Source organism: Diceros bicornis, chromosome 4, assembly GCF_020826845.1.
Source record: "Diceros bicornis minor isolate mBicDic1 chromosome 4, mDicBic1.mat.cur, whole genome shotgun sequence".
Taxonomy (NCBI): Eukaryota; Metazoa; Chordata; class Mammalia; order Perissodactyla; family Rhinocerotidae; genus Diceros; species Diceros bicornis.
This window is the reverse complement of record NC_080743.1, coordinates 90,231,815-90,253,529: the sequence shown is the minus strand read 5'-3', so window position 1 is coordinate 90,253,529 and position 21,715 is coordinate 90,231,815. Positions and strand designations below refer to the sequence as shown.

Here is a 21,715-nt window from a genome sequence, read left to right as displayed (position 1 = left end):
TCCACTTTGAGTATCTCCGTAGGTAGGGATAGTAGCAGTGGGAGACGAGAGTGGAAAGACACATCAGGACTAGATTGTGGTTGGCTTTGCATGTCAGGATAAGGAAAGTGTACTTAGAGTTTAGGAAGCCTTTGAGAGCCATCAAACGTTTTTGAAGAAAGAGGCCCTGGACAGCTTGATCATGTTTATGGGTAAGGGAAAAAGGCTAATATGGGGGGCAGGAGGGATGGAGGGTAGATTGAAGACAGAAGAAATACTTGATGTGGAACCAAGTCTGGAGAAGGTGAGAGGGGATGAGATCAAAGACCGGGAGGAAATGGCTAAAAGGGCCTACCCAGATCCTAAGGAGGAGAGATCTGACAAATCCCCCCACCTCAGATAATTTGGTATCAACCATTTAAAAACATGCCTCGGAAAATATGGATGTAAGTAATCATTAAAAATCAGCAAAATGAGCAATTCTAAAAACATGGCCCTCAATGTTAACAGTGGCTGTGTTTCTGGTCAAGGCCATCTTGACCAAAGGCCACCCTATAGCTGTTATCTAACATGCATCCCTTCGAAAATGTGGTCCAACTCCAGCAGCTTCAGAAAGCCTGCAGCTTCCAAATCTCCATGGTGCCCCTCACCACCATGGAGTCTTCACTCCTGGAAGAGCTGGTGACCAGCAATCGTTCTCTGCTGGAGTTCACATCGATGTTGGCTACCATGGCCAGGTAGTCAGAATCTAACTGGGAAGCAAGTTGGTGAAATTCCAGAGAAGAAGTTCTAAACCATGAGTAGCAATCTGGTTATGAGAAATGCTAGAGGAACTGAATACCCTGGATCCTTTTATTATTATTTACAATTTTCATTTAAATATTTTCTCCAGTACCAGTAATCCTGGTTTTGGGCAGAAACACACTAAGACATGAAGGAGTGAGAAAATCAAGTGGGTGGCCAGTGCTGGGGTCAGTAGTCACAGAACAAGCATGGCCTGTTCCACACACAACAGGCTGGTTAGTCTTGGGCAGTTCTTCAGGAGGTCACTGTTTCGACTCTAATAAACATTTATTGAGTGTCAGTCTGTGCAAGGGCCTGTGCTGGAACCTGGTGGGCCAAAGATCAATAAAATGTAGTTCCTGCTCCCAAAGGGGTTAGGAGTCAAGTAGGGGTCAGATGTGTGTAAATAATAAAAGAAAGACAATAAAGGGGACAGGAAGGGGGATAGAAAAGGTAGTAGGGTCAAGAATGACAGTCTCCAGGCCCCAGATTCCAAATTGGAACACTGGTGTTAAGAGGCCTCTTCTAAATTCAACCCAGGCAATGAGGTTGATGTGGGAATCCTAGCTGGGATTTTAGGCAGGTGAACAGGAAAAACGGAGAGATCTGCTTTAAAATCCTGTATCAAGGGTGAGCAGCAAAAGTATCTTCAGAGATATTAAACCCTCATGTTACTATTCTATTCTTTCCTCTCTATATAATTCTGTTCTTTCTCCAGATGTCCTATGTGGGTAGAAAATAGGTCCTGGTCATCCTCATTTCCCAAAGTAAACTTTTATAGGTCCCTTATCTGCTATTTGAAATAAGAGAATGAATGGTAGAGTTGGTTGGGTCATAGACTATTACTTCTTAGGGATGCTTTAGCTTTATCCTATAATATATGAATCAAAGTGTGGAGTATAATGAGGGCTGGAGATTTTATATACATATAGATATATATCCATGGATATAGATATAGAGAGAGATATTGATATATACACAGATATATATTGGTTTACATAATATATAAAATTAATTTAGAAGTACATATAGAGGGAAAAAGTGTTTAAAATATGGGAAATAGAGGTTATGGTGTAGAGGGTTTAAAGGAGTGGCTTTGAAATCAGATTTGGGTATGAGTCTTGGCTCTGCCACTAAGTAGCCTTGGACCAGTACCTAATTCTCTGAGGTTCAGTGTCCTCACCTGAATAATTGGGATGATAATACTATATACTTTATATATGGTTGAGATGTAAAGTACCTAGCATGTTGAAGGCCCATAGTAAGCATTTAGTAAATACTATCAATTACTTGTATTCTTTTGTGGATGGAACACGGTTGTTCAAACAGAGAGTGAAAGAGGTCCAGTGTAGCTTGTCCCTAGTTGGTAAAAGGAGACCCAAAGTTTCAGCTCTTCCATCCTCATCCTCCTTCCCTGTCCTTCCCTCACCTTCTACCACCCCTGCTCTCCCCATCAAGATCCCGTGTACACTGATATAGGGTGTGGGGAAGCACTAACACCTGGTTCTAGTCTTCACACTGTTGCTAACAAGCTGTAACACTCGGGCAAGTATTTGAACTTTCTGGATCTCAGTATCCTTATTTGTATAATGAGGTTGGGCTACATGCTGTGCCTGGCAGTGTTTCTCCAACTGTGGATTGCTACCCACACTTCACATAGTGACCCAGTACATATCCATGTGGGCACACACACAAACACAAACCTCTACTCTCATGAGTGCAACCGAAACATCTTTTACAAAACAATAGTTATCATTGCTATGTGTGATATACTTTGAGATTTTCTATTCCATTCTGTTCTGTTCTATTCTACATCACTAAAAAATTGCATCGTGGCCAAGCTAATTAATTTCAAAACCAGCAATAGGTTGGGATTGGAGTTTGAGCAACACTTGTCTTAGCACCTCCTCATTCTAATATATGAGATTCTAACGCAGATAGATGCTTCCCAAGGGCTGCAGTCTCCAGGTCCTTGAGTTAATATACTTTCTGAATATTTTAAAGAAAGTAGCTTTCACCCAGAAGCAACATGCTTGGAGACATTACCATATCGGTCCTCTTGGTTCTCTGCAGAGGCTGGGGACACGTTACAGGTGGCAGGTATGCCTGAAACCATGGCGGTTGTACATCTTTTGGGGTCCCATGGCAGCTACTACAGATTTGGCGTGAGCTCTCTGACTCTATAATCTTTTGTGTCTACTCTCCCTACAGAAGTCCAGGATCATATCAGGCTTATTTGCATTATAGTCTAGGTATGCCAGGTCTCCTTTCTATGATTTCTTTTTAGTGCCAAGAAATGAAAGGTTTGAAAAATTGGGCAAGCTTCAGGCCCATTGGTGCCCTCACCCTGTAATTTGAACTTTATATTGATCATAGCATCTATGGGGGCACTAAAGAATACTTATTAGTTTACATCCTTGTCTCCTCAGTAAACTACGAATTCCTTAAAAGCTGAGACTGATTTTTATTCAGCTATTTATGTCCAGATATTATCAAAGTGCTTAGCATATAGTAGATACTCAATAAATATTTGACGAAGTGGCTTAATTGAATTTGTAAAACAATTTCAGACAGGAGCGTTTTCTTCTTGACCTTGTTCTATGCCAGCTAGATCAGACTGCAGGAAAGAGGGTCTCCATCATCAGAGCAAGTGCTGCTTGGACTATATTACTTTATGGCGAGCGCTGTGGGAGTTTGGGAAAGATGAGAAGTCTTATTTTAAGACTTCTTGTCTTTTTTTTTTTGGTTCTTTCTTTTTTTTTTTCTTTTTGGTTCTCTTTTTCCATTAATGACAGTTCTTTTCTCTGCTGAGGCCCCAGGACCCCTCTGGTCCGTCTTTTATGTCTCAGAGGATTTGACAAGCTAATCCACCCTATGGTAAATGTATTATCCCTTCCAGGGGCATTTAATAAAAACAAGCAGCATCAATTCAAAGGAATTGTAGACTTTTAATGTTGAATCTTCAGTTATCAGGTAGCCTGATAAGGGAGGTATTTTGGGATAGGGATGGGGGGCAATGAGAAGGGTCTTCCTGTTGTGCTGAAACTCCACCACAAAAGTAGCCTGTAAAACCATCCCAAATTATATTAGTGTGATAACAGATGTAGAATTATAAACCAGGAGACCTATTGTCTGTTTGGCATACTTTGGTCCTTTGTTGTATATTGCTATTCATTTTCTTCAAAATATTTCATGTGTGTTCATCTTCTCCCCCCTAGGGATGCAGAAAGACTCCATCAATCCATGTAGGTTGCTCTGGGTTCATGTTTGTCTGAGGTGACCAGAGCTCAAAGTAGCCAGTGCAGCATCAGGAATCAGCTGGCTCCATCATGGTGCAGTGCTCCTTAGCAAGGGCTCTGCACTATGATGGAGGCCAGGAAGGTTCAAAGGACCCAGGCCACTTGACTCTCCCTCCTCATAGTCACTCCACAGCTGGTAGGAGCCTCACAGTCTACCTTGACCCCAAGATTCCCAACATCCCCCAAATAGGGATTTTTTTGGTTACCATGCATCTTAGTCTAAAATAGAGACTATCCTACTCACTGTAAAATGTCTGGTGACCATATGCTGGTCTGACACTTGATTCACAATATAATCACAAGTGCTGGCTCTGCCTGTGACTCACAAGGGCTGGGCCCCTAACTGCCTTTGCTGCTTGAAGGAGAAAGAATGAGCATGTCTTTCATAACCTTGTCAAAGGCTGTACATCTTGAGAAATCAAGATGACTTTGTTCTTCAATCATACATTTACTATTTGCTGGCTAAATGCCAGACACTATGGAAAAGCTGGAGATTCAAACATGGAGGGATATTTCCTGTCCTCAATGGGCTGATGGTTAGTGGGGAAACAGAACTGTGATGATACAGTGTGATACGTCCAACTCTATCTGTGTGGATTAAATGCCATGGGAGTTCTGAAGTTGAAAAAATTAGTTTTTCTTGGGGAGGAGTTGGGAGCTGCCTTCACAGATAAGGTGACCTCTGGGCTGGGCTTGAAGCATGGTTAGGGGAGGGAGGAAAACATCTGCATGAACAAAAACATGGAGTCATGAACATGTCTGACATGTTTGGGAAATGTCGAGGCTGAATGTAGATGCAGCATAGGATGAGCAGGGTAGGGGCAATAACAGAAAATGAAGTAAAAAATGTATGTAGAACCAGATTGTGACAGCTGATGAATGTCCAAGGAAGTTATTTGAATTGATAAGAAGTATACTTAAAAATAAAGGTTGTTGCTTTCTATGTAAATAGTAAAGATCAACATCAAAAAAGCACAGTATTTATTATTATTTTTAGTAACCTAAAAACATTTCTAAAATAAAATATGTTGTAGTGGTTGTTTGTTTTGCTCCCATTAACATCATTCTGCTTTGGGAAATGTAAATATTCTCAAATTTTTACTCACTGCACTTTGACTCTTGATTTTCTGCTTGGTTTCATCTGATCTTATTGGAGGAGGAAAGTAAGATCAGAGAGACAAAATGATTTAGCAAAGGTTACTGAGAAAGTGGCAGAACCAGAAGATGAGCTGAGGACTTCCATCCCCAAGTGCAGCACTTGCAAACAGAGCTGACCCCAGACTCTTCTGTGCTGGGCCAGTGTGTGGTGGGATGCCCACAGGATGTTCCTGAGCACTGAGCATGGGACCCTGAGTCAAAATGCCAGTGGCTCCAATGCATGAGATTGGAAACGGCAAGATGTGAGACTTGAGAAGGAGAAAAGTCTCTAAAACTAGAGTCAGCGTTGCTCACAGGGCATGGGTGATACAGAGTCCAGTGCTGGAGTTCTCACTGGCGCCTTGCACAGGTCATGCTTAGAGGGCTGCAGAGCTGGCTTAGACTTGGTCTTTTTTCCTTCTTTCCTTGCTCTCTCTGAGCTCAGACAGGATATCTGTCTCTTCAGTGGCACCTCAGATTCTCCAGTGAGAGTGAAGAAAATCTTTTCTCTATCTTGCCAGAATATAAAACGACAATAGTTGTTTTGACGATGATGACCATAACGATGATGATATCTTGAAACTGAGGGAAGTTAAATAATTTACCTCAAGTTGTATAGTTAGTGGCAAAGTGAAATCTGGATCTCAGTCTCTATAACTCCAAGGTCTGCCATAACCATTACCCTTCCCTGCAGCCCAAATGTGCTACCAGATGAGCCCAATTGATCTGGGGTGCTGGCCCATACCTAAATAGCTTCTTAGAAGAGTAGGGGTGGGGCTGGTACTATGACTGCTTTCATGTTGAAGAGCTAAACAAAATTGAAGGTCAGCTAGCTCAGACATTTCTCACATAATAATAATAATAATAATTAAATTAATCAAAACAATGTCTGAAATGTGGTTTAAGCTTTATCGTTTCCAAAGCATTTCCATATGCATACTCTCATTTAGAACCACTTGGCTTCGCAGATAAAGTGGGTGTTATAGTTACGGGAACTAGTTGAGGGTTAAGTAGGAAGTTGAAAGAATTGAATAGATTTCAAACATTTTTTATTATAACCCATAATAAAAATATATTTTACATTGTGATCTAGATTATAATGTCCTCTGATCTATTCTATTTATTTCATTGCGCTGCATTTTATTTCAAAATGTTAGTCACAATCCAGTAAGTTGATTTCATGACATGCTAACCAATTGAGACTGTCCATTTGAAAAGCACCGGGGAAGAAAATCTATTAAAGCCTCTCCTACTCTCATGTGTTACAATTCTATGACATAATAAGTGTGAAATCATGAATTATTCACCAAATCTCAAAACAAGGTTGAAGCTTGAAGGAGAGCGAGGACAGCGGCCTCTTGACCTACTCCACATCTCCCCTCCCCCTAATCTGATTTTCAAAGGCAACCACTTTCAAACTCTTTTTTCCCTTGATATTCACTTCCTTATTTCTAAGTAATGTCCTTAATCTGTTCGTTTTTAATTGATCAATTTCGGACATTAGCTAATAACTTCTTGTTTGTCCACCAACCTCCTTCATTAAAATGTCAGGCCAACAGATATCAAGGTGGCAGCTCTACTGCTCCTGAAGCTGTTGGAGAATGTGGTTTAGGCATGATGGGTTTGTGAACACTGATCTTCTGAATATAGAAGACCTCATCCTTAGTCGCAGGCAATGCTGCCTCTCTTCTTAGGGGCAAAATCTGGAGCATGAGAGCAGAGCAGAATACATGCTGTCTGCAGGCAGGAAGATCCCAAAGAGAGACTTAGATACATTCTGTTCTTGCTCCCAAATTTACCATTCATATCATCTACTCCTCCTCTGAAGAGGAGGGAGTGAGAAGCGTCAGGTGGCCAAGAAAGTTTGCTAGGTCACGTCATCCACAAGAAAACTCACAGCATGGGAGACACACTTACCCATGTATTCATCTAAGTTCTAAATAACAGTTCAAGAGAAAGCCTGCTTCTCTGGACCCAAAGCAGGAAACAGAGCTCTGAATAGCTGGTTAAAGGAACCAGAAACATCTCCACTCTTAGTTAAGGAATTTTTTTGGTCATTGGCCTGGATTAATATTTCTCTTGAATTGTGTTTTACCACTCAGAAACTTACTACCAGATGCTCAGGTCTGGGAGATCCAATTGTTAACATCATTGCATAAAATTAAATTAAATTTTAAAAACCACACAAATAGTAAGACAAAGCTATGGATATGTCTGAACATAAATTCGACTGAAACCTAGACTGAATAAGAATGCTAAGCCCCTAAATTTCATTATATAATTCCCCAATCATCTAAGGTGGGGAGTGGAGTCTATTCGGCACCACCAACTGATTTCAGTATTATTGTTAAAGCCCAGACCCGGAATGGAATCCTGAGACTGACAATGAATTAGGGTTATGTGTTAGGGTTTCATCTGGAGCCATAGACAAAATCTTGGACTCAAACTTAAAGGTCTTACAGCAACGGGAGGCCACACACAACTCACAGGCACAACAGCATTAGGGGCTTCCAAGTTAGGCTTGAGAAATTTGGGACTCGCTTAATTACGTGGCCTGTGTAAAAACGATACTGTCAACAGAACAATACTCTGTTGCATTTTCCTGACCCTTTGAGGTTTAAATGTGCAACCTGCATCAGCAAAACTTTTGGCATTTAGTTCTATTAAAATCAAAGAGCCAAATTTCTGCCTCCTGTTACATGAGCACAGTTCTTACTGACGTCAATGAAAGCTGTGCATGCATAACTGAGGGCAGATTTTGGCCTGGGCTATGGACATATGAGAACTGGCACACTATGCTCACATCAAAACTCTGTCCCACCCAGCCTTCTGATAACATGGCCTCCTCGTTTGTAACTCTCTCTCCACACACTGGGAGCTGGGCCTTAACCCAAAACACAAATTAGAAGCATCATCTAATACAGAAATCTAAGCCAGATGCAAAGTTGATGTTGATGTGGCAAAAGCCACCTGAGTGGGTAACTATCTAACTGCATATTTCACAGACAGATATGGGTGACCTCCCTGTGAAGCACGCTCGGTGTAGTTTCTCATTGATGCATTTAATAGAGAGGAGAAGGAGGCAGACTACTTCCACCCTACTGTTGAGCTTTTGCACTTGAGAATGCACTGCCTACACCAATCAGACTCTTACTGCTGGTTGAGGAAACGCTGCATATTCCAGTGCCTGGTGCAGCGCTGGGACAGAGGAAGCAGCCTAGCAAATATCTGTGGGAGGAATGGATTTTATAAGGCAAGAGAGAATAATAATATCTCACAGTTACACAGTGCTAACTATGTGTCAGGCACTGTCTTTTACATATCAAATTATCTAATCCTCCCACACTCTATCATGTAGATTTACTATTTTATAAATGAGGAACTATACAGAAGTTAAGAAATTTAACAGCTAGTTAGTGGTGGAGCTGGGATTTCAATGCAGGCAGCCTGGCTCCAGAGGTCAGGCTAGTATTCACTCTGCTAAACCGCCTCTCAGTTAAAATGCAGGAATTGTTTATTATTAATTAGTTATTAGTCAAACAATTTTTATTGATAGTTGGGCAGTCCTGCTGAGAAAGACAGAAACATTGTACTAGTAAGAGCTGGTCAAGAACTATTTGTGCGATCTTAATTGTCTGAAAAAGTTTTTTTTTTCCCCAGCCAGACAGTTTTTCTAAATACTGGAAGCAATAGGGTAACGTCCCAGCCTAACTAAGCAGTTCAATCTCATGGCATCTTTGATGTTTTTCAGAAGAAAGGGAAGTGAATTTTGAAGACAAATTTTACGTGTACCACATTTAAACAAATTTTAAGGTTATACTGACCACTATCTCCTTCAACTGATTTTTCTGGAGTCACTTTTTTTTTTTTTAATTAATGTGTCTAGGCTATGCATTGGCAATGTTAGGATTCTCATAACTGCATTTTAATGTGGATCATCTTGTCTCTAAGAGAGCATATCTGAAGTTATAATTGAGTTTGATACATATATATGATTTGACATATAAATATTCACTTTACATGGAGGTTTGAGGGACACAGCTGCAAAACCAGAAGATGGAAGCTTCTCCTTTACCCAAAATCCTACAGGCAAAAATGGGAAGAGGATGGCCCTGCCTGAGAACTTATCAGGCTCCCGTAGAGAAAATTTCTGAGCTTTGGTTTGGCTTTTGTATTGCTTAGAGGGTACCCTCATGAGGCCTGTGGTGTAGCAATAAACCTGCTTTCTTACTCTGGGCACCTCACTGTCTTTGGTTTCAAGTGGAAATTCCTTACTTTGTCCTCCTACACCAGGAAACCAAATTTCCTCCTTTGCTTATTGCTCATGATGTCATCTTAGAGCTCTCCCTTTGTAATAGTGGGCAAATGATAGGCCACCAGAGTCTAGGAAGAAGTCAAATTTTGCTGCTTCCCTTGACATGAGGAAATTCACAAAGAGGGGCATGAGAAGAAAGGAAAGTGGGGGACACTATTGTAGCAATATTGAATTTGAAAAGATGGTAAATCATTCAAGTTGTTTGGACAGTGAGGAATGTGACTTGTCCATGGTCACATGACTCATGAGACCTAGGACAAGAATCCAGAACGCTTAACCCCCAAAACCACACTCCCCTCATTCCGAACATCCTAAAACATGTCATAGGGCCAGGAAGTCTTTTTTCATAACTAGACAGAAAGAGATTTGGATTTATGTCCATTAAAATCCTATCCTATTGCCAGGACATGTGATATATATATATCTTTTTTTTGGTTTTGCCTGCACTTAGAAATATTGTGTTGTGTTGGCTTTCTCCATTGCCTTTTTCAGCAGTGTTTTCAAATCCATAGTAGATTATATAGTCTTCAAATGTTGTCTTCTTTTAGAATCTCTCTCAGAAAAGAACATATTCTGATCTCATTTCAAAAACTTCAGAGTTAATCTGTAGACTTTTATTATGGGCTAGTCAGACCACCTAATGCAGGATTCATTACCACAATATTCCTTAAAAATGATCATCAGCTTCTACATTACCTACATCCAGGGACAGTGCATTTATTAGCTCACAAAGCATCAACTACATCATGATTGAAGAGTTCTAGTTATTAAAATACATCCAAATTATAAAGACTAAAAGCCCGACTTTTAGAAACTTTGAGCCACTAGTTCTAGTTTTACCTTCTAGAGTAGATATTTCAAACTGGGGCCCTATAGGGAATCCCTTTCAAAATAGTATTTTGTTTGGCCCACATGGTGTTTTTAAAAATAATGAGCCAACATTGAAGAAATTGAGAGATTTCACATAAAAATAAGGTTTGCTGGCTCTTCTTGAAAAAGAAAGATCTTGGAATATTGCACTCACATTCCTACAGGGCAACAATTATCTGGACCTGAGTGGGGACTACCTCCTTTAGATGGCCATAAGTTGTCCAGTTCTCCAGAGCCATCCACTCCCTATGGATTTCCACATCTTGGGGCTGAGTGCCACTTGCCATGAATTATCATGCATGCACTATTGTTTTTCTAACATCTGGCTAGCTTCTTTCCCTTATGTTACCTTTCTGAATCCTGTAGGCATATTTGTCACCCTTAGAGTTAGGCAGCACAGAGTAAATATGCTCCCTCCTCTACATGAAAGTGATGTCCTTTTTCCTCTTCATGTCTTTAGTCCTCCTTTGTGTAAGGTACTAAGTTTCGGTTCCTTTAACCATACCTTGTATGGTATAGTTTCTAATGCCATCACTCCTCTGGACACTGCTTTAATTTGTCTAGGCCCCTTTAAAAACATGGTACCCTGAACTGAATACAGTGGTGGAAAGCTGGAACCATGGACTTCTACGATCCTTTCCAATTTGTAAATTATGGGTGTCTTCAGAATCTGGTAAACATTACAGGTTGAGTGGGAAGGGTGGACATTTTCTGTTTTGTTTGCACAGAATCCTTCTTTTCTTCTGCACATAGCACTCTCCTCTTCTCTGGGACCTACTCCTTGACATGCTCCACTCTGGGAGTTGCTGACTGCTTCTGAGACCTTGGCCACAGAGATTCAGGGTGGGCACCTGTCACAAAGTAGGACAATAAGAGATTTTTCCTGGAATTTCTCTAACCAGAACTTGAAAAGATGGTTTCTAAGATTGTAAGGATATAAATCTAAAGCTACAGGTGGCCACCCTCCAAGCCTGTTGGAAATGCTGGTCAGAAAGAAGCCACCACACAGAGAGAAGCACAGAGAAGAATCACAAGAAAAAATACCAGGTAGCATCACTGAAGTCCCTGGTACCAGTCATCCCTAAGGCTGTCCTTTCCACATTTTGGTTTTTTAAGCCAGTGTATTCTTTTTCCTTCTTCCACTCCCTCCATCGCTTCCCACTTGTTCCCCTCCTTTTTTACTTCTCTCATCTTTTCCTCCTTCAAAAATTTTTTTATATTTATTTATTAAGGAAAAACCCAGGATTTTATTATTCCCATCAATGAAGACAGGTCTTTGCAGAACAGGGGAGTGATCTCTGATGGCGGGGAGGAGGCCCCTACTTGCCAGCAGTGAGTGGGTTCCACACAGGAACATCTTGGAGATGGAGTGGTCCTTGTTGACTGGCTTGGACTTCCTATCCTTGCCACTCTTGGGGCTCTCGGTCCACATCTCCTTCACATTCTCCAGCACCATGTTGCAGTGCCTGTCAAAGGCCTGCGCACAGCCCAGGAGCTTCTTGTTGCAGCAGTTGATGAGAACTTGGCTGTTGTTCTTGACCGACTGTGTGACCACAGACAGTGGACTAGTGTTAAACTTCTCCTCTTCCTGCTTTGCAGCTCCTCTGGGGTCATCTCACCTTGGCTTGTTGAAGAGGCTTATGGTGATGGTGGCTGTGCTCTTGGTACCAGTCATCACTAAGTCTCCTCCGTGTGGCTTCTGCCTCTAGAAAGAGTCTTATGCTAATTTAAATTGCCTTTCTCTAGCTGGCAACCAAGCAAGAAAATCTTACCTAGAGCATTTGATGACTCACAGGTGGTGTGACTGCATGAAATAACAAATAACAACCTGGCTGAATGAGAAACTGCTTTCTCACTAGGATAGGCCATGAATTTCCTATGATTTCTAGTCCACAGCAATCAGTTGGGAGGTTTTGGAGAAATAATTGTGTACTAAATTGACTTCAGCTATATCTTATTAATCTTTGTATTTAAAGAATAGTAAATTAATAGTAAATAATAGTTAAATTTAAGTGATTAGAATTTCAGAGTATGTGGCTATATGGTCCTAGAATAGATAATAACTTAATCTTTGCATATTCAGGATTCTGCTTCACACTTATTCTAAAGACTACAAAACTGCAAGGCAGTTTATCACACACATTTTGGGTTAGTGCTTTTGAGTTCATCCTTGGGCCAGGAGATGTACATTTAAACAGATCTTAGTGAAGAAAAGGACAGAGTTGTTTTGATCTCTACTTCTGTGGACTATTTATGATCCCTCAAATTTGAGTTTTAGCCCACATCTGGCTTTCAGCTTGGGAGGGGAGACAATGGTGGACAGCTCCCTCCATCAGCTCTCTTCCATACTGCTCCCCTCTCCAATTCAGAGAAAGAGGTTCTGAAGCTGAAAAGACCCACTGCAAAGAGGAGAACTAAAGATGGCCCTATCTCACTCCATCCTTCTGGACAATTGGCCAACTCAGGCTTTAACTTATTTTGTGGATAATAACCTTTTGGGTCTGTGAGTAGGTTACTGTCCCTCTCCTAGCTCGTGGTAACTGAACAAATGCTTGCAACATTTCTCTGGGTCTGAGTCCGTGATGTGTCTTTCTGTGTGTATGTATGGATGTATTTGGAGATCACCATGTTCTTTCAATAATAAATGAGAACACTCTGATCTAGGGTTGAAATGTTTACACCCCTTTGCAATTTAATTAGAAATAAGAATCCTAAGATAAATGAGTGTGTGTGTTTAGAAGCACACGGATAAATGTACTCAATCAAGGGAAAGGTGACACTTTTGAAAATTTTCACATTTAGAAATATGTAGATGTATGTAGAAAGTTGTGAGGTTTTGTTAATTCAGTAAAAACAGGAAAATTTTCCAGATACTTTGTTTTTTCTCCAACTCCCCCAAATTGGGAAAATTTCCTATGTGTTTTTTCATTTCCAGGTATTTATATTTCAAAAATAAAAAACAATGGTTTTAGGGAAAAACCAAATTAAACATAGTATATTTTTATATTCCCAACAAAAGAAAGAAGTGACTTTAGATCTGAAAGGACACAAAAAGAAAAAAATTTTCAATTTCCTGATATATTTTATTTCCAAAGCCTTTTTCACCATAAGTTAATTTTTAAAGAAAATTTATACCTCTAAATATGTAGCCATATATACCTAACCAATTGACTTAGTTCACACCTGATTTATGAGCTTTATACTGTCTTACAATAGTAATTGCAATTTATACCTATTTATCTCAAATCTCTTTTGACCAGCAACATGAATCTAGAAAGTTTCTGGCTGAGATTAAGGAAACAATCTGTAACCACGCAATAAATCAAATATAACCAGTTCTTACTGGAATTAACCTTCGATAATGACTCAGTACCAATTTCTTCTAACCTATGTATGCAATAGCATAAATCTAAACCATGGTTACTATTGACATCAGCAATATTAATTGGCTAACGCCTAACATGTCCTCAAGAAATCATCCTGAGGCAGCTCATTTAAAATATTGACTAATATGTGCTTTATCTTCTAATAGTCTGAACAAATTAGTTTTCATTTATAGTGTATTAGTAATTGGAAGGCTGTTAGTATTAATCGACTATTGTCGACCTTACCAATTTCCAGATGTTAATCATAAAATGTTATATTTTATAACATATATGTTATAAAACATCTAGTAAAGAAATACACACCCATTCATAAGACTGAATCCCAAAGTTAAAAGCATAGTAGTAGCAGCAAATTCCCAGAGTTGATGGAAAAGTCTTTTCTCAGTTTTATTATCTCTAAAAAGTTAGTTTTAATGTGGCTTCTAATAAATATATTTCTTTTTGTTTAGTTATCCCCCTTACAATCTGTTACTATTATTTTGAATGGTAATTACAAACAAACAAGAAATGACAGATCTTTGTAAGAAAATCTATTACTGCTGCAAAATTCTTCTATGTGAAGCTATCCCTGTCCCCCTCCATCCTCATCTCAATCCCTTGGGCCACTCTTCTCCAAACCCCTAAATCACATCCTCATCTCTTGTCCAAACGGATGAAACACAAAACTATAGGAACTTAAAATGGGAGCAAACAAGTTAAAAATGAACTACTGTACCCCTTGGCATTTGTGAAACCTTTTTGTTCTTGCTAATGTAATTTTCCAGTCAGAGATGGGGAAGCCTTTCTTGAGGTTATGTCTGTACAAATGGTTGTAGAAGAGCCCAGAGACTCCATTTCATTCTTTGTAACAGAGAAGACTGATTGCTTCCTTGACTTTGTGGCTCTGATCATTCCTTAAGTGGTTAGTAAAAAACAACAACATGTCCCTGGAGGAGAGCTTTCTAATGGTTTTCCTGTGGTCCATTGCCCCTGCGGTGCCCACCATCGAAGCAGGTCACCATGGTAATGCCACACTCTTCAGCCTCCCTCTGAACCTTTTGTGATAGTGACGCCAACATCTCATTTATAAAATTCATGCACTGTGGTCCAGCTTCACAGTTGCTAATAAAAGCAAACTTTTGTGGAATTAATGAGTGAACAAGTGATGAACACAGACTAGCATAAAGAATAACTTTATGTATTAAGTTCTCTGTTAAGTCTGGATGTAGCTCTTTTAAAAAACAGGCAAGACTAACTTACTGTTGAATGTAGGGATGACCTATTAAGCAATAAAGAAACTGTGTAATTGTTATTAATCTCTTTCCTCCAAACATCTGACTCAAGACACGCTAGCCATCTGCACCATCCTTTCAGAAGTCTGACCCTTTGTTTGAGAGCATTAGAACAAAGTGATGATGCTTCAGACAAGGTTCTTGTCCATATTTCTTTAAATATAAATGGTATTAGTGAAAGTCCGTGTCTGACACTTGATGTGGTACAAGCAACTATTACATAGCTATGAGGATAGAGATGGATTTAGTTGTGTTCTCAGCCATTCTTATGTACTCACTGTTTCCCTGAAATGGTTAATATAATCAATATGATCACTTATTGATCATTTTTTTCTTGGAAAAAAAATTTTTGTTGAGTTATGCTACATAAGCTTGTGTGTATTATTCTTAATAGTCTCCTCACCTCTGCCCTGCTTCACTCTCAATGAAATAGATACTGCATTTGGTCAAGCTTTCAAGTAAAAAAAGAAATCTTTAGATATATTTCAGGTGGCGTGAGTAAGGTACTAGGACAGCAGTGCAGTCTCACCACATAAAAGGTAGGTAAGTCCTGTAGGAGGCTTGTGCATGGCATGACTGACTAAGTTGTTTTTCTTCCAGACAACTTATTTCACATCCAGTTGAAGCATGACCCATTCTTGGATCTTCCAAAGTTAATTGTGTGGCTTAATTATCAAGAGGATTTTCCACATTCAGTTGCTTTGAGAAAAAGTGGTTCAACATGATCAGATGTCTGTAGAGTCTGCCTCTCAAGTTTCTCTTTCAGGCTTGTCAATAAAATTGGTTTATGTCCTGAGAACGAGACCCCAGTGCTCTATATAGTTAAACACTGGGGAATAAACATACTGTATTAGTTTATTATTGCTGCTGTAAAAAATTACCACAAACTTAGTGGCGTAAAACAACACAAATTTATTACCTTACAGTTCTGTAGGTGAGAAGTCTAATGCAAGTCTCAGAGTTACACTGGGCTAAAATCAAGGTGTCAGCAGGGTGTGTTCCTTTTGGAGGCTCTAGGGAAGAATCCATTTCCTTGTCTTTTCCAGCTTCTACAGGCTTCCCACATTCTTTGGCTTGTAGTCCTCTTTCATCTTCAAAGCCAGCAATGGCCGGTCAGGTCTTGCTCATATCGCATCACTCCAACACTAACTCTTCTTCTGCCTCCCACTTCCACTTTGGAGAAATCACCGATTACACTGGGCCTACCTGGATAAGCCAGGATAATCTCCCTATTTTAAGGTTGGCTGATCAGCAAACTTAATTCCATTTGCAGCCTTAACATAATTTGTTTGTATAATTTGTCACGTAACGTAATGTATTCACACCCCCAAGGACTAGAACAGAGACATCTTTGGGTGACCATCCTTCTGTCTCCCACATGAATATACATAGAAAGAAGAATTTCAAAAGATGCTTAGTTAGTATCATAAAAAAATTTTAAACTTAGATACCCTTGGGGGTAACTGTGAAACTTCCTGACTCTCACAATGAGAACAGGAGCTTCTTAGTCAATATGTTCATTACTCCAGTGTGAAGTTGACCTTGTTCTTGAGTAAAAGGACCACTATTTCAATACTGTGAGTGAGGAATTCTTGGGAAAGTAGTGTCTGTTCGTTGTAAGGTTTAGGCACAGGCATTCTGGAAAGTTATCTCCATGTTTCCATGCTTGGAAGGCAGATGCTGCAGGATACCTCTTCAGATTGGGAGCTGGAGTAGCTTATCAATGGCAGGTTTTAAGGGAGAAAAATATGGCAGGAAAGGAGCTGTACAAATAAGCATCATACTCTGTTTGATTTCTCGGGTCAGTGTATCATGAACTAAATATCTCTCATCTGTGTGGGAGGAAAAACCACAGCATCAATGTCAGGACCTAAGGAAGTGACTTGAAAGTTTCATTTCATATTTTTATTTTTTGATTAGGTTGATCTCTGGAAATTGTGAAGGACTTCCTGAGCGGGTCTGGGAGCTCATCGTTGATTGAGTCTCTGATCTCTGTTAGGGTCTTTCTGCAGTGTGGCACCATATCTTTACCCTTTCTGATACTCTGGAACATTGCTGGGGAAATTGGTTGACTGGTATCAGAATCTTCAGTGTACACTAGGCAGGTAAGTCTTAAGAAGTCATTGGGAAAATAATGAATACCTGTGAAAATATTTAAACAGTACAAAACGGTGTAAGATAAGAATATGTATCTCAGTCTAGACCCCTATGGTCTGTTCCAGGGAAATATTTTCCTGCATATTACTTTAGAAGCATCCGTTTCCAGTACATTCTTTTAGAATATTTCTATGCATATACATGCAGATATATAAATATATTCTTCTCTTTACACCAATGAAAGTACATCATAAACATAGCCTGTATCTTACTTTTGTTCACTTAACAATATATCTTGGAAGTCTCCACATATCAGCAGATATAGTTTCCCTTTGTCCTTTTAATGGCTCATAGTAGTCATTTAAGCACAGACTACGTTCAGCTCCTGAGGCTGTCTAGCTTTTTGCTAGGAGCTAATCCAAGACAGAAAAGAAGATGCTGTGTATAGGAGTACAGTAGCTTGTATTAATATTCACAAAATATTTTTATTTTTTCCCTATGGTGCCCTCCTTGTGGAAGGATTTTATATCCTTGGCTTGTTGAAGTAATGTGTGGCCATGTGACTTGCTTTGGACAATGCAATACTGGAAACGTCTCATCTTCAAGGCAGAAGTTGCAAGGGCCATCTCATAGTTGCCACATATCTTTTCCCTCTGCCATAAAAACTGTTTAAGTCCCAGATGAATACCACTCCTTCCATTGGGTTATGGAATGAAGATGACATGGAACAGTGCTGTAACCTGTAACCCACTCATAATGGATGGGTACCATGAGTGGGAAATAAAACTTTATCTTTTTTTTTTTTTTTTTTTTTTTTTTTGTGAGGAGATCAGCCCTGAGCTAACATCCGCCAATCCTCCTCCTTTTTTTGCTGAGGAAGACGGCCCTGGGCTAACATCCGTGCCCATCCTCCTCCACTTTACATGGGACGCCGCCACAGCATGGCTTACCAAGCAGTGTGTCGGTGCGCGCCCGGGATCCGAACCAGCGAACCCCGGGCCGCCGCAGCGGAGCGCGCGCACTTAACCGCTTGCGCCACCGGGCCGGCCCCTCTTTTTTTTTTTTTTTGAGGAAGATTGGCCCTGAGCTAACATCTGTTGCCAATCTTCCTCCTTTTTTCCTTTTATTCTCCCCAAAGCCCCAGTAGATAGTTGTATGTCATAGCTGTACATCCTTCTAGTTGCTCTGTGTGAGACACCACCTCCGCATGGTTTGACGATCAGTGTGTAGGTCCGCACCCAGGATCCGAACCAGTGAACCCTGGGCCACCAAAGCGGAGCACACAAACTTAACTGCTACACCACTGGGCCAGCCCCAAAACTTTGTTATCTTAAATAACTGCTATCAGGAAGTCACTTGGAACCACAGAATGATCTAGTCTATCCTGCCTGATACAGGGAGCCACCTAAGGAACAGTCAAAGAATGTGGAAATTTTTAATAAAAATAGTCCTTCTGATTGTAAAATGGCTTTCTAGTGACCCTGTCTTTTCTAATTCCTTCCTCCTCAATTCATTAAATCAAATGACCAAAAGACCCACCAATAAATAATACAACACAGTGCTCATGGACACCTTTAACGTTTTCATTCTGTTTATTCATTTTGTTCTGTTTTTGTTTTATTTCAACCCTTCCCAGGCTATTTTGTCTCCAGATCAAAGTAATCAATATTTTTGAGCATTAAAAACAAACAAAAACATATCAAGGACAAAAGTCTGCCTCTGGCCATGATGGAGTAACTGGGTTCAGACTTCCCTTCCCACCACAAACAACTAAAAAACTGAACAAAATATACGAGGCAATTGTTTTGGATACTGAAAAACAGGCATCACAGGACTGTGATTTCTGAAAGTAGAGAAACCAGTGAGGTGAACCTAAGATTGCTCGACTTTATGCCTGGAGGCACCTTCCTCACCCTGGTTCAAAGAGGGGGAGCCCAAACAGGGCACTGCAGAATTGCTGGGTGGCAGAGATAGATACTGGAGTTCAGGAAGGCTGAGGTCACTGGAAATATCAGGACAGAGTATTGGAGGGGAGGAAGTTGCACAGGAAAAGAGGCTCAAAACTTTTGTAGGGATTCCCTTGAGTCTATGGTTACACAATTAACCAGACATGTATAGGGAAAAATGCCCCAAGGCTGAGCAAAGAATGATGAAGGTACTGTAGCTCATACAGGGCTGGAAGATATTCACATTATGAGCAGCGAGAGTGGAGAGTCCCTGTTGAAAACTTGGGGCATTTGGTGGAGACCTCAGAGGGGTCATGCCTTACCAGAGGGACTAAACTAGCCACAGAGTAAAGGCTACCCAAGACCCACCTTACAAAGCTTACAAACAATCTTCAAAAACATCGGGCTGATCTTCAAGTAATGTAACTCTCCGTCAGAACAAAGTACAACACTCTTTAAATGAGGACCACAAATCCAGCATTCCACAATATAAAATTAACAAAGTTCAGCATTCAATAAAAAACTATGAATCATGTGAAGACAGGAAAATATGATTCATATTCACTAGGAAAATAAGTCAAAAGAAACATATCGGAAATGACAGAGATGATGGAATTAACAAACAATTTTCAAACAGCAACTATAAATATGCATAAGTACTTCAGGAAAAATATGAACATAATGAGGATAAAAATGCAATATAGAAAGAAAAACAGAAACTCTAATTTTAAAAAATAAAGTATGTGAAATGAAAAAGCACTGTGTGGAATTCATAGCAGATTAAACATTGCAGAAGAAAAAAATCAGTGAACTTGGAAATGTAACAATGAAAACCATATGAAACAAAGCATATAGAGAAAAAAACTGAAAAAAAAAAATGAACAGAGCCTCAGAAACTTTGGGAAAAAATTCAGTCAGCCTAGCATATATGTAACTGGTGTTTCAGAAGAATGGGGGAGGATAGAAAAATATTTGAAGAAATAATGGCTGAAATGTTGTAAATTTGATGAAAACTGGAAGCCCACAGATCTGGCAAGTTTAAGAATTCCAAGCAGGATAAAAACACAAAGAAAACCAAATTAAGACCCCTCATAAACAAATTGGTAAAAACCAGTGATAGAGAGAAAATCTTCAAAAGCAGCCAGAAGGGAAAAATTACGTGTTATGGATTGAGGAGAGAAGACAAGAATCACGATAGTTTTCTCACCTGAAACTATGCAGACCAGAAGACAATGGAACAGCCTCTTTAAAGTGCTAAGACTGAAAACAAAACAAAACAAAAAACAGAACAAGAAAAGCAAACAAACAAGAGCACCAAACAAAACAAACAAAAAAAAAACAAAACAAGAAAAGCAAACAAACAAAAGCACCCTGTCACAAAGAATTCTAAATCAAGTGAACATTTCTTTAAAAAAAATGGAGGTGCAATAATGACTTTTCATACAAACAGAAGCTGACAGAATTTGTACCCAGGAGATCTAAACTACAAGGAATGCTAAAAGACACTTGAGGCAGAAATTTAGAGCCATGTGAAGAAATAAAAAGCCCTACAAATCGCAAATGTGTGAGTAAATTTAAAGATGTTTTTTTCATTTTAAAAGTTCTTCAAAAGATAATCAACTGTGTAAAGCAAAAATAAGAATATATTTTTTGGTTTATAATATATGCAGAAGTAAAACATAATTGCACAAAGGATGAGAAGGAGGAAATGGAAGCATACTGATGTAAGGGGTATAATAGTATTTGAAGGTAGAGTGTGATAAGTTAAAAATGTATATTTTAAACCCTAGAGCAATCACACACACACACAAACCAAAACTTAAAAATATAGAGGTAGAGCTGATAAGCCAAGAGTAGAAATAAAATCCAGTCATAAAAGATATTTAATTTAATCCACAAGAAGGCAAAACAAGAGGGGAAAAAAGAAAGAATCTATGGGACAAGTAGAAAACACTATCACAATAGTCAAGCCAAGCCTAACCATATCAATAATCATATTAAATGTAAACTCTAAACTCTTCAATTAAAGGGCTGACATTGTCAGGATGGATAAAAAAGTAAGAACAAGTTGTTCTTGTTATTGTTATATGTTGTCTATGAAAAATCTACATTATATATAAAGTCACAAATATGTTAAATGTAAAAAGGATGGAAAAAGATATACCATATGTTTGTACTAATTAAATGAAAGCTAGAATTGCTATATTAATATCAGAAAAAGATTTCAGTACAAGGTATGTCATCAGAGATTATGATACAGAAAAAGCAATTGAAAAAATACAACCCTAATTCATGATCAAAACTCTGAGCAAACTATGAATAGAAGTAAATTTTCTTAACCTGACTTACAGGGCATCTACAAAAAAACTACAGTGAATCTTATATGTAATGGGGAACAACTGAATACTTTCCACCTAAGATTGTGAACAAGTCAAGGACGTTTGCTCTCACCACTTCTGCCCAACAGGTTACTGATGATCCCAGCTGGTACAATAGGACAGCAAAAAGAGGAGGGAGAAATGTTTTTATTTGTGGACAACATGATGGTCATTAGGGCTGAATTGCGTTCCTCCAAATTTCTCTGTTGAAGCTCTCACCCCCAGCACCTCAGAAAGTGGCTATATTTGGAGGT

General features: G+C 39.4%; 1 pseudogene; it reads right to left on the bottom strand.

The window, feature by feature from the left end:
• Positions 1-587: 587 nt before the first annotated feature.
• On the bottom strand, positions 588-11,997 carry LOC131401904 (small nuclear ribonucleoprotein Sm D2-like; annotated as a pseudogene).
• Between the last annotated feature and the right edge of the window lie 9,718 nt (positions 11,998-21,715).